This window comes from Sapajus apella, unplaced genomic scaffold, assembly GCF_009761245.1.
Source record: "Sapajus apella isolate SASKATOON/1434 unplaced genomic scaffold, GSC_monkey_1.0 scaffold47, whole genome shotgun sequence".
Taxonomy (NCBI): domain Eukaryota; kingdom Metazoa; phylum Chordata; class Mammalia; order Primates; family Cebidae; genus Sapajus; species Sapajus apella.
Window position 1 is genome coordinate 14,399,705 of NW_022436987.1, and position 14,399 is coordinate 14,414,103.

Below are 14,399 nucleotides of genomic sequence, written 5' to 3' on the forward strand. Positions count from 1 at the left end.
GGGACTCTGTGTGAGGACCCCAACTCCAAATTTTCCCTGCACTGCCCTAGTAGAGGTTCTCCATGAGGGCACTGCCCCTGCAGCAAACTTTTACCTGGACATTGAGGCATTTCCATACATCTTCTGAAATCTAGGAAGAGGTTCCCAAACTTCAATTCTTGGCTTCTATGTGCCCACAGGCTCAACACTATATGGAAGCTGTCGAGGCTTGGAGCTTCCACCCTCTGAAGCCACACCCCAAGCCGTACATTGGTCCCTTTCAGCCATGGCTGGAGTGGCTGGGACACAGGGCACCAAGTCCCTAGGCTGCACACAACATGTTGACCCTGGGCCTGGCCCATAAAACCATTTTTTCCTCCTAGGCCTCTGGGCCTGTGATGGGCAGGGCTGCCCTGAAGGTCTCTGACATGGCTGGAGACATTTTCTCCATGGTCTTGGGGATTAACATTAGGTTTCTTGCTACTTATGCAAATTCCTGCAACCAGCTTGAATTTCTCCCCAGAAAATAGGGTTTTCTTTTCTATCACATAGTCAGACTGCAAATTTTCCAAACTTTTATGCTCTGCTTCCCTTATAAAACAGAATGCCTTTAACAGTACCCAAGTCACATCCTGAATGCTTTGCTGCCTAGAAATTTCTTCCGCCACATGCCCTAAATTATCTTTCTGAAGTTTAAAGTTCCACAAGTATCTAGGGCAAGTGCAAAATTCCACCAGTCTCTTTTCTAAAACATAACAAGTCACCTTTAATTCAGTTCCCAACAAGTTCCTCATCTCCATCTGAGACCACCTCAGCCTGGACCTTATTGTCCATATTACTATCAGCATTTTGAGCAAAGGCATTCCACAAGACTCTAGGAGGTTCCAAACTTTCCCACATTTTCCTGTCTTCTGAGCCCTACAAACTGTTCGAACCTCTGCGTGTTACCCAGTTCCAAATTTGCTTCCACATTTTTGTTTGTCTTTCCAGCAATGCCCCCTTCTACTGGTACCAATTTACTGTATTAGTCTGTTTTCATACTGCTGATAAAGACACACCTGAGACTGGGAACAAAAAGGGGTTTAATAGGACTTACAGTTCCACATGGCTGGGGAGGCCTCACAATCATGGTGGAAGGTGAAATGCGCTTCTTATATGGTGGAGGCAAGAGAGAATGAGGAATAAGCAAAAGTGGGAACCTTGGATAAACCCATCAGATCTCATGAGGAATTATTCACTATCATAAGAACAGCATGGGAAAGACCAGCCCCCATGATTTCAATTCCCCACCATGGGTCCCTCCCACAATACTTGGGAATTCTGAGAAATAAAGTTCAAGTAGAGATTTTGGTGGGGACACAGCCAAACCATACGAGGGACCCAGCTGGGAAACTTCCACAACTAACTGGGGTTCACTCAGTGTTTGAGCTTAGGATATGGAGGAGATGAGAGGCTTTAGGGAAAATATCATTTTTTCGTCTTGCTTTTATTGTCATTCTAAATATGCCTTCCTGTTTGCTTTCCCTACCACCACCTCTGCATCAGACAGGCCTTGGGTATGGGCAGATCTCCCAGGAGGGGTTGTCTTTGGCCTCCCATGCTGGAAAGCTCCTGTGTTTGCTAGGTGGTTGAGGAACCAGCCATCCGATGCCCTACCAGACTGTTGAGATAATGCCTTGATAATGTAGGAGGGGGCCTGAGCTGTTTGGAGGATCTGAACTTGGCTTCTATGACCATCCCTGTCCAGGACTTGGAGGGTTCACTACAACTCTCCCAACCCAGCTTTCACTGAGTCTAAAACAACTTTCCATGGTGGGTAAGAAACAAATGGCCAGAGTTGGAACCTGCTTTTAACTAGCTGTGTGACCTTCAGCAAGTTAGTTTACCTGTCAGCACCCCAGTTTCCTCCATAATAGTGTTACTTAGCTCAAAGGTTTTAAGGAGGATTAATGATGTAATTCATGTGAAGTGCTTAACACAATGCCTAACCAATTGTAAGCAACTCAGTAAATGTAAAATGGGTAAAACCAAAATTGCCTCATTTACTTCACAGGTTTGCTGTAAAATGCAAATGAGTTATTCATTCATGCAATAAATAATTTTTTAGCACTTTCTATATACCCAATCTGGTAATAGGGCTGAAGGTTGAGTTTCCTTCCTTCAGGGCCCCTTTCGTGGAAAAGCTTTGGGAGCTGCAGGGTACTGTACAGATAGGGAGGGTTGTGGTCTTACCCATGGTGGAGGCTCTGGTGCAGAAGGCCTTAAAACAAGGCTGGCAGCACAACTTTCTAAAAATGAAGTTGATGCGGAAGCCCAGTTGATAAAGCAAATAAAATCTGGTGGGGTAGAAGAGAAGATGAGGCAGGGGGCTGGGTCCTGCTGGCTCAGTTCCTCTCCACTCCAGCCCAGCCCCTAGTGGCCCATGAGTCACCTCCTGGAAACTCATTGGCTGCTCAGAACAGAGATAAAATCCTCAGATGTGGTGGTAGCTTTGCCTTTCTTTTGGTTCCACCCCACCCTTTCTCTCTCTCTCTCTCTCTCTCTCTCTCTCTCTCTCTCTCTCTCTCTCTCTCTCTCTTTTTAATTAAGAAATTTTATTGTTGTAATCCCAGCACTTTGGGAGGCCGAGGCGGGTGGATCACGAGGTCAAGAGATCGAGACCATCCTGGTCAAAATGGTGAAACCCCGTCTCTACTAAAAATACAAAAAAATTAGCTGGGCATGGTGGCGCGTGCCTGTAATCCCAGCTACTCAGGAGGCTAAGGCAGGAGAATTGCCTGAACCCAGGAGGCGGAGGTTGCGGTGAGCCGAGATTGCGCCATTGCACTCCAGCCTGGGTAACAAGAGCAAAACTCCAACTCAAAAAAAAAAAAAAGAAATTTTATTGTATAGAGCAGTTTTAGGTTTATAGCAAAATTGAGCAGAAGTACAGACAATTTTCCTGTAGCCCCTGGCCCTGCACATACAGCATCCTCCACTATCAATATTGTACCAGTGTGTGGTGCATTTTTTACACTGGATGAACCTACACTGACACATCATGGTTATCACCCAAAGTCCAAAGTTCACATTAGGGCTCATTCTTGGTGCCCTACTGTCTTTTCAACACACACTTCTGGCCACTGGGGGACAGAGGCACCCAGCTCTGTGAGCAGGTGGCATAGGTCATGCTGGTGGAGGGGTTTTCACTGTAGCTGTGGTTTTCCTGTTCTGCTCAGAGCCTCTGTCAGGAATTTCCCCTAGAACTCTAAAGAGTGAATGATCACGCCCTCCAGGTCATAGTGAGGATTATGTTCAGTTCTTCCCTTCTTTAATCCCTATGTGCCTTCTGTTTTCTGAATCTCTTCTGTAAAGACCTCTCAAGCCACCATAAACTTTCATTTTTAATATTCAACATGGTGCTCTTTTTTGTGACTTTTGTCCCACCCCCAGTACTATTACTTCATGCTCAAAATCATGCCCAAGAGAGGAGCCGTGATGGAGTCAGCAGTTGGCTGCCTGCCCCAAACTGAGGGAAGCTTAGAATGGGCGCTTTATACTCATTGCCTGAGAATTTGGGCTCACTAGTGCCTACTCACCTGCTCAGGCTGACTTCCAACGATAACAAATATGTATATTAAATATAAAGATGTATATACAGTATATTAAAATATTTAAACATATACTATATATAATATATAATATGTATATAAAAATATGATATATAAATATATATATATAAAATGACTAGAGTTTTTAGCACTTAAATGGATTTACACTCATATTCAAACTCCTCTACTTACGAATGGTTTGACTTGGGAAAACTTGCTGAACTCCTCTGAGCCTCTATTTCCTTATTTGAAAAATGGGGATAATAATAGCGCCTCCTCATATGGTGGTTGTAAAAGCCAAGTAAGATATACATAACGTCTTAGGCAGTGTCTGACACTGAGTGCCTCACCACCGTTTTGTGTTTATTATTGTTACTAAAAATGGATTTCACATATGTATATATACATAAACAAACATTTACACATATATGAAATGCATTTTTAGTAACAATAATAAATGCAAAACAGTGGCTAGGCATTCAGTGCTAGACATTCGTGATATACATATACATATATATGAAATGCATTTTTAGTAATAATATTTCTGAGCTATAGTGAATCAACTCTAAAAGGAGAAGCATTGAAGATGGTAATGAAATGATCCATGTCCCCCTATTACCAGAAGTATTGTGAGCTTAATCATAGCAGCCTCCATTTATTGAGAGCATGTGATGTGCTAGCACCCTGCTCCTGCTTCAAATTCTCTCTACATTAAATCTTAGCAAAGCAACCACATAGGGTAGGCTTGTTTTATTTTTCAGAAAACTGAAGCAGTAAGCCCATTAGCTCCTTCTGTGTCCACTGTTGGGGGGATCCTGACCTGTACCCACCCCTAACCTTGTAAGCAGAGCGCTGCCTCCCCATCCTCATGCTCTCAGAGCTATTTGTTTTCATGATCCCCACTTTTATCTGACAGCCCACAAACAGCCACACAGCTCAGGGGCATTTCTCCAGGCTGCAGAATTTTTACAAGCAGCACACAGTGGAAACATTCACAGGTTTTTTTTTTTCCTCTTCCCTTTTTTCCAAAAGAGAGCCCCATAGACTGTGTGAATGTGTATTCACATTTAGGCCTTCGTGTCCCTGTTGGAGTTCAGAAGTCCAGGGCACAACATGCTGAGTATTTCTGTGTTTGTAATTTAATGTGGGCCCCTCTCATTATCAGTGTTCATAGATAACCATTTTTGCCTTTGACTCTGTGTGTGCGTGCGTGCGTGCGTGTGTGTGTGTGTGTGTGTGTGATTTGTGGCTCTCTGGGTTGGGCTCCCCTATGTGTGTGTATTGCAGCCTGTTTGTAAGCCTGGGTACATGCCCGCCTCTCTCCCAAGGGTGTCCATAGACACACATAAACTATCCTTCTCTTCTGTTGCTGAGACTCTCCTAGGACACGTTGCCCCTGCAGAGCAGGGTGAGTTGGGAGAAGGAATGTTTAGTCTGGAAGGCAGTCACGCAGGCAGCTGGAGACTCCCTGTGGAGCACCCAGGCTGGTGAGCTGACCCCCAGGGTTGCTCCACGTGCCCTGATGATGGGGAGGACACGGCTGTCCCTGCACACCCTGGGACCAAGGCGCACGATGCTTCTGCTTGGGCAACACTAGGCCCAGGATGGCTCCTCTGGCGTTAAGTGCTGAGAGGGCTCTCAGCAAACAACAACCCTATCAAGACAGGTTCCTTTCCTCCTGTTTTCCTTTTCCTGGTTCTTTTCAGTCCTCAGAGTAGGTTTTTATGCTGAATCGAGGCTGAGGGGTTAGCATAGAGATGTAGAAAGAGCATGAGGCTTTGGCATCAGGCAGACCTAAGATAGAATTCTGCCTTTGCTATGTACTCACTATTTAATGCTGAGACAGGGAAAATTACTTAGCCTCTGAGCTTCGGCCTCCTCCTCTGTAACATGGGTCTCATAACATTACATTGCAGGCTCAATTGGGGGCTTAATTGATAAAAATCTGTGTCAAGTACTTAGCTTGTTTGCTCACATTTTTCCCCCATTTTCTCCCTAGAAGTCTCTAGGTAACAGCTTTCTGACTGGACCAGCAGGGCAGCACCACGTGTTTCTAGGGAAAGAGCTATTTATTTTTGATGACCTAGGTGGGAGGCAGCAGGGTCAGGGAAAGGATGCAGCCTTGAAAATTGTTTCTTTTAGCTTCCTATCACTGGAGGTTAATTTCTCATGCCCTAGTTTAGTGGGTGTTAGGAGGGCATCTTAGGAGGATGCTGGCAGCTGGCGTAGGGGTAGGATGGAATTTCTGCAGAAAGCATATGCCTGCCTTCTCAACAGGTTTATGAGCTGGTAATCAGCCCCCTGGGTGTATGTCAGCTATTAACTGGCAAGTAATGGGGGGATAACAGACCGCTTGCTGCTGTGTTTTGAGGATTCTGCTAAAGAAGATAGATAGACACAGGCCTGTCCTCAAGGGACTTCCACTTTCATAGAAAGAGAGACACATGAACCAAGAAAATCCACATTAGCTAATTTCCAGACAGTAAGTGCTATGAAGAAGATTAAAGATGGTAGTTGTGATAAGAAGTGCATGGTAAAGTGTGAGGCTGCTACTTAAATAGGGTGATCCTAGGAATGGCCTCCCTGAGGAGACAGCTTTGGTTGAAACCTGAATGAAAAGAAGCGGCAAAACAATGATATGGAAGGGAGGAACTTTCACCTTCTCCTAACCCTGTCTTCAGATTACAAGTCCATGTCCTGATGGTGGCTAAGTCCCTACACAATATGACTTTCTCTCCTATAACTCCCCTCAGGTCATGCTGCTCCACACGCAATGGCATACACCTCAGGGCCTTTGCACTTGCCACTTGCAATACCCAGAACACGCTTCCTACAGATATCCACATGATTCACTCACTCTCTCCTTCAAGCCTTGTCTAAAAGTCCCCCATGGGCTCTGGATTCTCCCTTACCTTATGATCTTTTTCCCTTAGTCATCATCTTCTCACATACTCTGTAATTTACTTATCTATTGTTTGTTGTCTTTCTTTCATCTCTAGAATATAAGACTCATAAGGCAGGCATTTTTGTCTGATTTTATTCTTTCATGTAAATAAATACCTAGAATGGTGCCTCAAACGTAGTAGATCCTTAAATATTTGCTGCATGGCTGGCTGGATGGATATTTGGATTGCTGGATGGTTGGATGGATGGATGGATGGATGGATAAATTGATGGATGGATGGACGGATGGATATATGGATAGATAAATGGATGGATGGATAGATAAATGGATGGATGGATGGATGGATAGATTGATGGATGGATTGCTCGCTGGATGGATTGCTGGATGGATGGATAGATAATGGATGGATGGATGGATGGATGGATGGATGGATAAATTGATGGATGGATGGATGGATGGATAGATGGATGGATGGATAGCTGGAAGGATGAATGGGCCCCTGGTGACTTAAGGTTCATCCTTGCAATCAGGAGAATCAATAAGAACAGTCTGAATCTCTACAACGGGCCTAGCCCTGTGCTAAGCTATGGTGGTGGGGAGCCACAGATTTGACATGCAGATGGGGTCTAAGAAAAATATGACCCTCAGATCATATTAGGGACCTGAGGGCTCTTAGGGGAGATATATGGGTGCTTCTGAGAACCATAGGAAATCTAAAAGGGTAAGATTTGCGGGGGACAGGGACAGAGATAAATGGAATGAGAAGGAAGATGGCCTCTCTGGGACCCAGAGGAGAGAGACCCACTTTGGCTAGAGCTAAGGGGTAGGGATGGCAGGAAAGAGAGTAAACCTCTCTCCGTCCTCTGATACTTGGCCACATTCTTATGACATACTTTCAAATGTCCATCCACAAAAGCACATTGATGTTTCCACAGACCTGAATTCATAAGCTGCCTCTGCCCCTTACTCACTATGTGTTCTTAGGCAAATTACTTAACACCTCTGTGCCCTGCCTCTGATCCTAGTCTAAATATTCTCTACCCCATAGGAATATTGTAGGCTCAAATGTGGTCATTTGTTTGTGTATTTCAAAATATTTTAAGCATTTTAAAATTTTTAATTGACAAATAATAATTGTACATATTCATGAAGTACATAGTGATGCTTTGATACATATGATATACAGTGATCAGATTGGGCTAATCAGCATATTCATCATCTCAAACATCATTTCCTTGCGTTAGGAATGTTTGAGATCCTCATTCTAGATAACCAAAACTATATAATATATTATTGTTAACTATAGCCCTCCCACAGTGGTATAGAACACTAGATCTTATTTTTCCTATCTAGCTGTGATTTTGCATCCTTTAACATAACACATCTCTCCCTATCTTTCCCTTCCTCCTACCTTTCTTAGTCCCTAGTATCCTCTGTTCTAATTTTTACTTCAATGAGATCAACTTTTTTTAGCTTCAGTATATTAGTGAGAACATGCAGCATTTAGCTTATTTGACTTGACATAATGTTCTCCAGTTCCATCCAGGTTGCTATGAATGACAGAATTTCATTTCTTTTTATGGCTGAATAGTATTCCATGTTGTATATATACCACATTTTCTTTATCTATTCATCTGCTGTTGGACTAGGTTGATTCCATAACTTAAGTATCGTGGACTGTGCTGCAATAAACATGGAGGTGCAGATATTTATTCAATATACTAATTTCCTTTCTTTGGGTGAAATGCCCAGTATTGGAATTGCTGAATCATATGGTGGTTCTATTTGTAGTTTTTTGAGGAACTTCTATACTGTTCTCCATAGCAGTATGCAGAATCTATGAGTTCCCTTTTCTCTGTTTCTTTGCCAATATTTGTTATTTTTTTTCTTTTTGTTAATAGCCATCCTAACTAGGGTGAGATGATACCCCATCATGGTTTTGATGTGCATTTCCCTGATGGCTACTGATGTTGAACATTTTTTTCATATATTTCTTGGCCATTTGTATATATTCTTTTGAGAAATGTCTGTCTAGATCATTTGCCTATTTTTACATTTGATTGTTTGTTTGTTTCCTGTGGATATGTTTGAGTTCCTTGTATATTCTGGATATTGATCCTTTGTCAGATGAGTTCACAACAATTTTCTCCCATTCTATAGGTTGTATTTGTACTTTGTTGATTGTTTTCCTTACTGTGTAGAAACTTTACTATTTGATATAATCCCATTTATTTACTTTTGCTTTAGTTGCCTGTGCTTTTGAGGTCTTATTCATAAAATTTTCTCTGAGATCAACATCCTGAAGCATTTCCCCTATATTTTCTTTGAGTGGTTTTATAGTTTTTGGTCTTACATTTAGATATCAGCCATTTTGAGTTGATTTTAGTATAGGATGAGAGACAGGGGTCTGTTTTCATTCTTTTGCATGTATATATGTGTGTATATATATATATATGTATATATATGTATCTTTCTCCAGTTTTCCCAGCACCACTTATTGAAGAGGCTGTCCTTTCCCCAGTGTGTTCTTGGCGTCTGTGTCAGAAATCAGTTGGCTGTAGATGTGTGGATTAATTTCTGCATTCTCTAGTCTGTTCCACTGTACTATATGTCTGTATTAATGCCAGTACCATGTGGTTTGGGTTGCTACAGCTTTGTAGTATATTTTGAGGCTTGGTAGTATGATGTCTCCAGTTTTGTTCTTTTTGTTCAGGATTGCTTTGGTTATTTGGGGTCTTTTGTGGTTTCACACATATTTTAGAGCTTTTTTTCCATTTCTGTGAAGAATGTTATTGGTATTTTGATAGGGATTGCATTGAATCTGTAGATTGCTTTGGAAAGTATTGTCATTTTAAGAATATTAATGCTGCCAATCCATGAGCATGGGATGTCTTTCCAGTTATTTGCATCTTCTTAAATTTCTTTCATCACTGTTTTGTAGTTTTTCACAGAAGTCTCTTACTGTTTCTGTTAACTTATTTCTAGGTATTTTATTTAAAATTTTTAAGAGTGTAGGTTTTAGAATCAGACCCAAATTCAAATTTTGGTTCCAACTTTTATGTGCCCGCAGGAAAGTGACTTAAGCTTCTCTGACTCTGTTTTCTTAATTATAAAATGGGAATAATACCAACCTCATAACATACTTATGGAAATTAAGTGAAACCTTAAATAGAAAGTGCAATATGTACTAAATATGATATGAAAGCACTTGGCATATGGTCTGGCATATAGGTTTGCCTTCAGATGCTAAAGTGGTGTTTGAAGAAGGTGAGGCAGGCTGAGATGTGTAGAATCAGTTGAAGGTCAAGAGATCCATGTGGGTCAGGCATGGTGGCTTACCCCTGTAATCTTAGCACTTTGGGAGGCCGAGGCAGGCAGATCACATGAGGTCAGAAGTTTGCGACCAGCCTGACCAACATGGCGAAACCCCATCTCTCCTAAAACCACAAAAATTAGTGAGGCATGGTGGCACATGCCTGTAATCCCAGGTACTGAGAGGGCTGAGGCAGGAGAATCTCTTGAACCCAGGAGACAGAGATTGCAGTGAGCCAAGATCACGGCACTGCACTCTAGCCTGGGCAACAGAGTGAGACTCTGTCTCAAAGAAAAAGACAGACAGAGAGAGAGAGAGAGATCCATGTGCCTGTTGGGCTGGACCAAGGGGTCAGTTGGCTTTGAGGTTGTGTAGGCCAGAGAAGTGGAAGGTTTTTCATGCATGAAATTCTCTGGTCACAGCCACAGAAGCTGCAATATTGACCTCATCAGTCCCAGCAAAGAGGACCAATTTGTGTAAAGTCCAATGTGCCATAAACCTTTAAGTGAGACATTTTCCAAATTGGGAGGGTTAGTCACAATCATCTTGTAGGTCCTTTGCCACAGTTACAGTCTGTGTAGCTCCTGGGCTTCCTAGGGGTCTACTCAGAGCAGAAGGGAGCCTGATAAAAGAACATTCCCCCTTCTGGACCTCAGTCTCCCATCTATGCACTGAGGGCAATGGATAAGATGGGAGGGTTAGGTCCTGTCTGCAAAGTAAGAGCATGGGCTCCAGAGATAGGGAACCTAGTTCTAATCCCATGTATACCACTCACTGGCTGGGCAATCTTGGACAAGTTCTTTAACCTGAGCCTCACTCAGTTTCCTTGTCTTAAAAAAAGGAGAAAGAGACAATATCTAGCAGCACAGGCCACAAGGAGGTATAAACAAATATATTCATGTGAAATGCTCTGTGTCGGGCTGGCACATGGCAAACACCCAATACATGATGGCTACTTTAATCACCATTGGGGAAACTCTCCTGTTGCTGACACTCTTGGAGCCAGTATGTCTCCCTCCCACTCTGGCCCCAGGGTTTGGCTCCCTGGATGCTCCCCATCCGGTCAGGAAACGCCTCACAGGCTGAGGCAGCAGAGGAGTTGGACTTGTCAGGCGGGAGAGGAGCCAGTGGACATTATGTTCCTTCCCAGGAATGGGAAAGGGAGAATGTTCCTGGGCAAGGAGCAAAGCTCTGGGGCAAGCACACCCTGGAACATCCACTCCCACTTCCCCACTGCCCAGAGCCAAGCATAGTGCAGGGCCCTGCAGGAGGAAGACACCAGAGCAGAGCTGCCAGCCTGCCTCAGGCCCCTGGCAATCAGGGCACGTATGTACAGAGTATATGTTCTCACACATTTGCAGATATCCACACACCCCCATACACATGTGATGGGTGACACAGATGTATATTCCAAAGCCTCTCAGAAATGCACTCACACACCCATGCTCATGTGGCCATGCACTCATCTACATTCATGTGTACAAATGTAACTCACAGATCCTGAAGTCTGGGCTCCTGCACACTCACCCACACATACACAAGGAAACTCACTCATTCCCATACACTGAACCCATATTCACGAATACAGTTGCCTACACAATCACACAGGTGTTGACACTCATGAACACATATAAAAATGCACACCAGAAACATGCAAATTCAATTATACTCAAAGAACCAGGTATACTAAGGTCCCCTACCCTGCTAGCCTTCTGGAATCATCGATTACTATAATATCCAAATAAAATGACTCAAGCTCTATCCTAGCTACTCTGAGAGGTGCTCCTTCCTTGGTACTCCCATGGAGTTCACCTGCCAAGGTGCATTTGGCATCCTGACCTTGCTGTAAGCACCTGAGACCACAGCCCTATCTCCTGTACCCATCTTTGTTCCAAAATTCCCATTGACACAGGTTCTTGAGGCTACCAGACTTTTGCTGAAAATATAGGGTTAGGCAGAAAATAGCCCTATGTTTCTAGAAATGTGGTGGCCATTCATTGTCTCTGTAGAATGCAGCCTCCCACTCTGCTTCAGGCCCTCCATCCTCATTTCCTTGTCACATCCCTCTCTTCCACTCTTTCTGAGCCCTTGCCCCAACCCCACGCACCAGCCTTCACCCATCAAGCTCTGGAGCTCCCAAAGAACAAGGCCCAGACATCACTTTACATAGAGTCATTCATTCAGTCCTCTCTTGTGTTTCTCCTTCTTGCCCTTTGGGCTCTTTCCTAGACTAATAATAATAAAGCTATGCAAGAAAAATTTTCTGGAAGGGAATTGTGCCTCTATTCTAAAAGGCAGAAGTGGCTTCAGACAGTATTTGATGTCAATGACATTTTTCTTACATACTCACACACACACACACAGCCTAGGAGAATTAATTTCCTGTTTCCTGCTCTCCTCCCCTGCCTACTCCCATCTTTAGGACAGTTGCTGGAAACCAAGAGTCTGGACCCTCAAATAGGTCCTAGACTAGGATGGGGGTAAGGTGGGGAGAGCAAATCTTGTTAGGAAAGGAGTCAGGGAAGGGCCTGAATGGGCCTCAGTTTCTAAGAGCACCAATGTATTTACTAAATCACACCCTGCACTTTCCTGCCTCTCAACCCCTGCTCTCACAGTACCTTACCCTGGAATGGCCTCATCAACCCTCCAGCTCTGGCTAAGTCCTCCCTTCCCAAAGCCTTAGTCTTTGTCAGTCCCAAACAACTCTCTACTGTAATAATCCTCATAAGCTGTCATATGCAAAATTCTCTATCCTCTGGTTTATGGGGCAGCCCCTGAGGCCCCTACATGTTTCCCCAACTCCATTGTGAGCCTCTGGGAAATGGGGCCCATGTTCCTCCAACTCTGAGTCCTCAGTATACCCAGTATACACAGCCTGGCAAAAAGAATGCTCAATAAATTATATATCATTATCTTCATCTCTCTGTATCTAGACTCATTAAAATCTGTATCATCAATATCTTCATCATTGATATCTACCTACATAGAGCCTGCCTGGCTTAGCCCCAAGTCCTCAACCCGAGCAAAAAGAAGCCTGATTTCTGCTTCTGCCTTTACTACTTCTTAGTTTTCTGACACTGGTCATTTAGCTTCTCTGGATCTTTGTTTTCTTATGTGCAAGATAAAGGAGTTGAACAAAGACAGTGGTTTTCAAACTGGATTCCAAGGAGCCCTAGGGTTCCAGGAAGATGTGATGGTGAGAAGAGCAAGGCAAGAGGGAAAGAAGGCAATTGTTAATGGGCAGGGCGCCCACTTCTACCCAGATTGCTCCTTCTTGCCCTGTTTTGTCTACCATGCTTCCACATAAGGCTACATTTAAACAAACAGTTCTGGTGGGGCATGGTAGCTCACACCTGTAATCCCAACATTTTGGATCCCTTGAGCTCGGGAGTTCAAGACCAGCCTGGGCAACATGGTGAAATGAAAAATACAAAAATTAGCTGGGTGTGGTGATGCATCCCTGTAGTCCCAGCTACTTGGGAGGCTGAGGTGAGAGGATTGGTAGAGCCTGGAAGGTTGAGGCTGCAGTGATCTGAGATTGCATCACTGCACTACAGCCCGGGCAGCAGAGTGAAACCCTGTCTCAGAAAGAAATACACACACACACACACACACACACACACACACACACACACCAAAGGGCCCTGTTCCTAAAAAGAAAGAAAAGAAAAGAAAATGAGAAAAGAAAGTTGGTAAAACACTAGCTTAAAAGCAGTGGTAAAGCAGCATGTCTGAGGGCCTTTCCAGCTTTGCCAGAACTAGAGTTGTCACCTCTCACCCCATAAAATGCCCATGTAAGACAGAAAGCAAAACAAGTGTTTCTTTATGGATTTAAGGCTATCTTTCCTTTTGTATCTGGAGTTCCTGCCTACCTCTCCCCTTCCCACCAAGACTAGTATGCTCACATTACCTCCCCTAGTCTCTACGTTCTCATCTAGCAAGTGGGAATGCTCATAGCACCTCACTCTCAGGGTTTTAAGAAGAGACAGGCATTCAAAGCTGATGAAAGCAAACCCCCGGTACTGAGTGTGGGACCTAGAAGGCACCCTCTGAGTGGTGGCTGTGGTGACCACCAGCGTCCGAGGAGATGGATGCTTTCATGGGCATCATGCCCGGCTCGTGGCTGGGGTTTGCAACGCGAGGGCGAGGATTGCTCAGTGATTAGGAGCCTGTGTGCTGTCAGACATCTAATTAGACATCGTCTTCCCAGAAGACAGCTCAGTTGTGCAGTTTTTATTTCCATATTTTATACACTCTTCATCAGTAAGAGAGACCCAAGCCAATCTTTCACCAGCCTCATTGTTTGTTTGCATTCCAGCTGTGCCAATTGCCCACTTCTTACTTTTTCTATGGTTCCCACCCACCAGGGAACATGCCTGTTGGCAGGCAGGGTAGGGTGTGAGGAATAGCTATTACACATTCAAAGGCCCATCTCCAAGACCAGCACACCTAGGATAGCTGTATTGGTTGCATTTCCTTCCTGGCACAGGGATCAGTGAGAGCACACCACCATTACCATCTATTTATAGGGACGGTTTGGTACAGTGCAAAGAACATTGGGTTTGGCATCAAACAGGATTGTCTTTTTTCTAGCAATTTCATTTACCTCTCT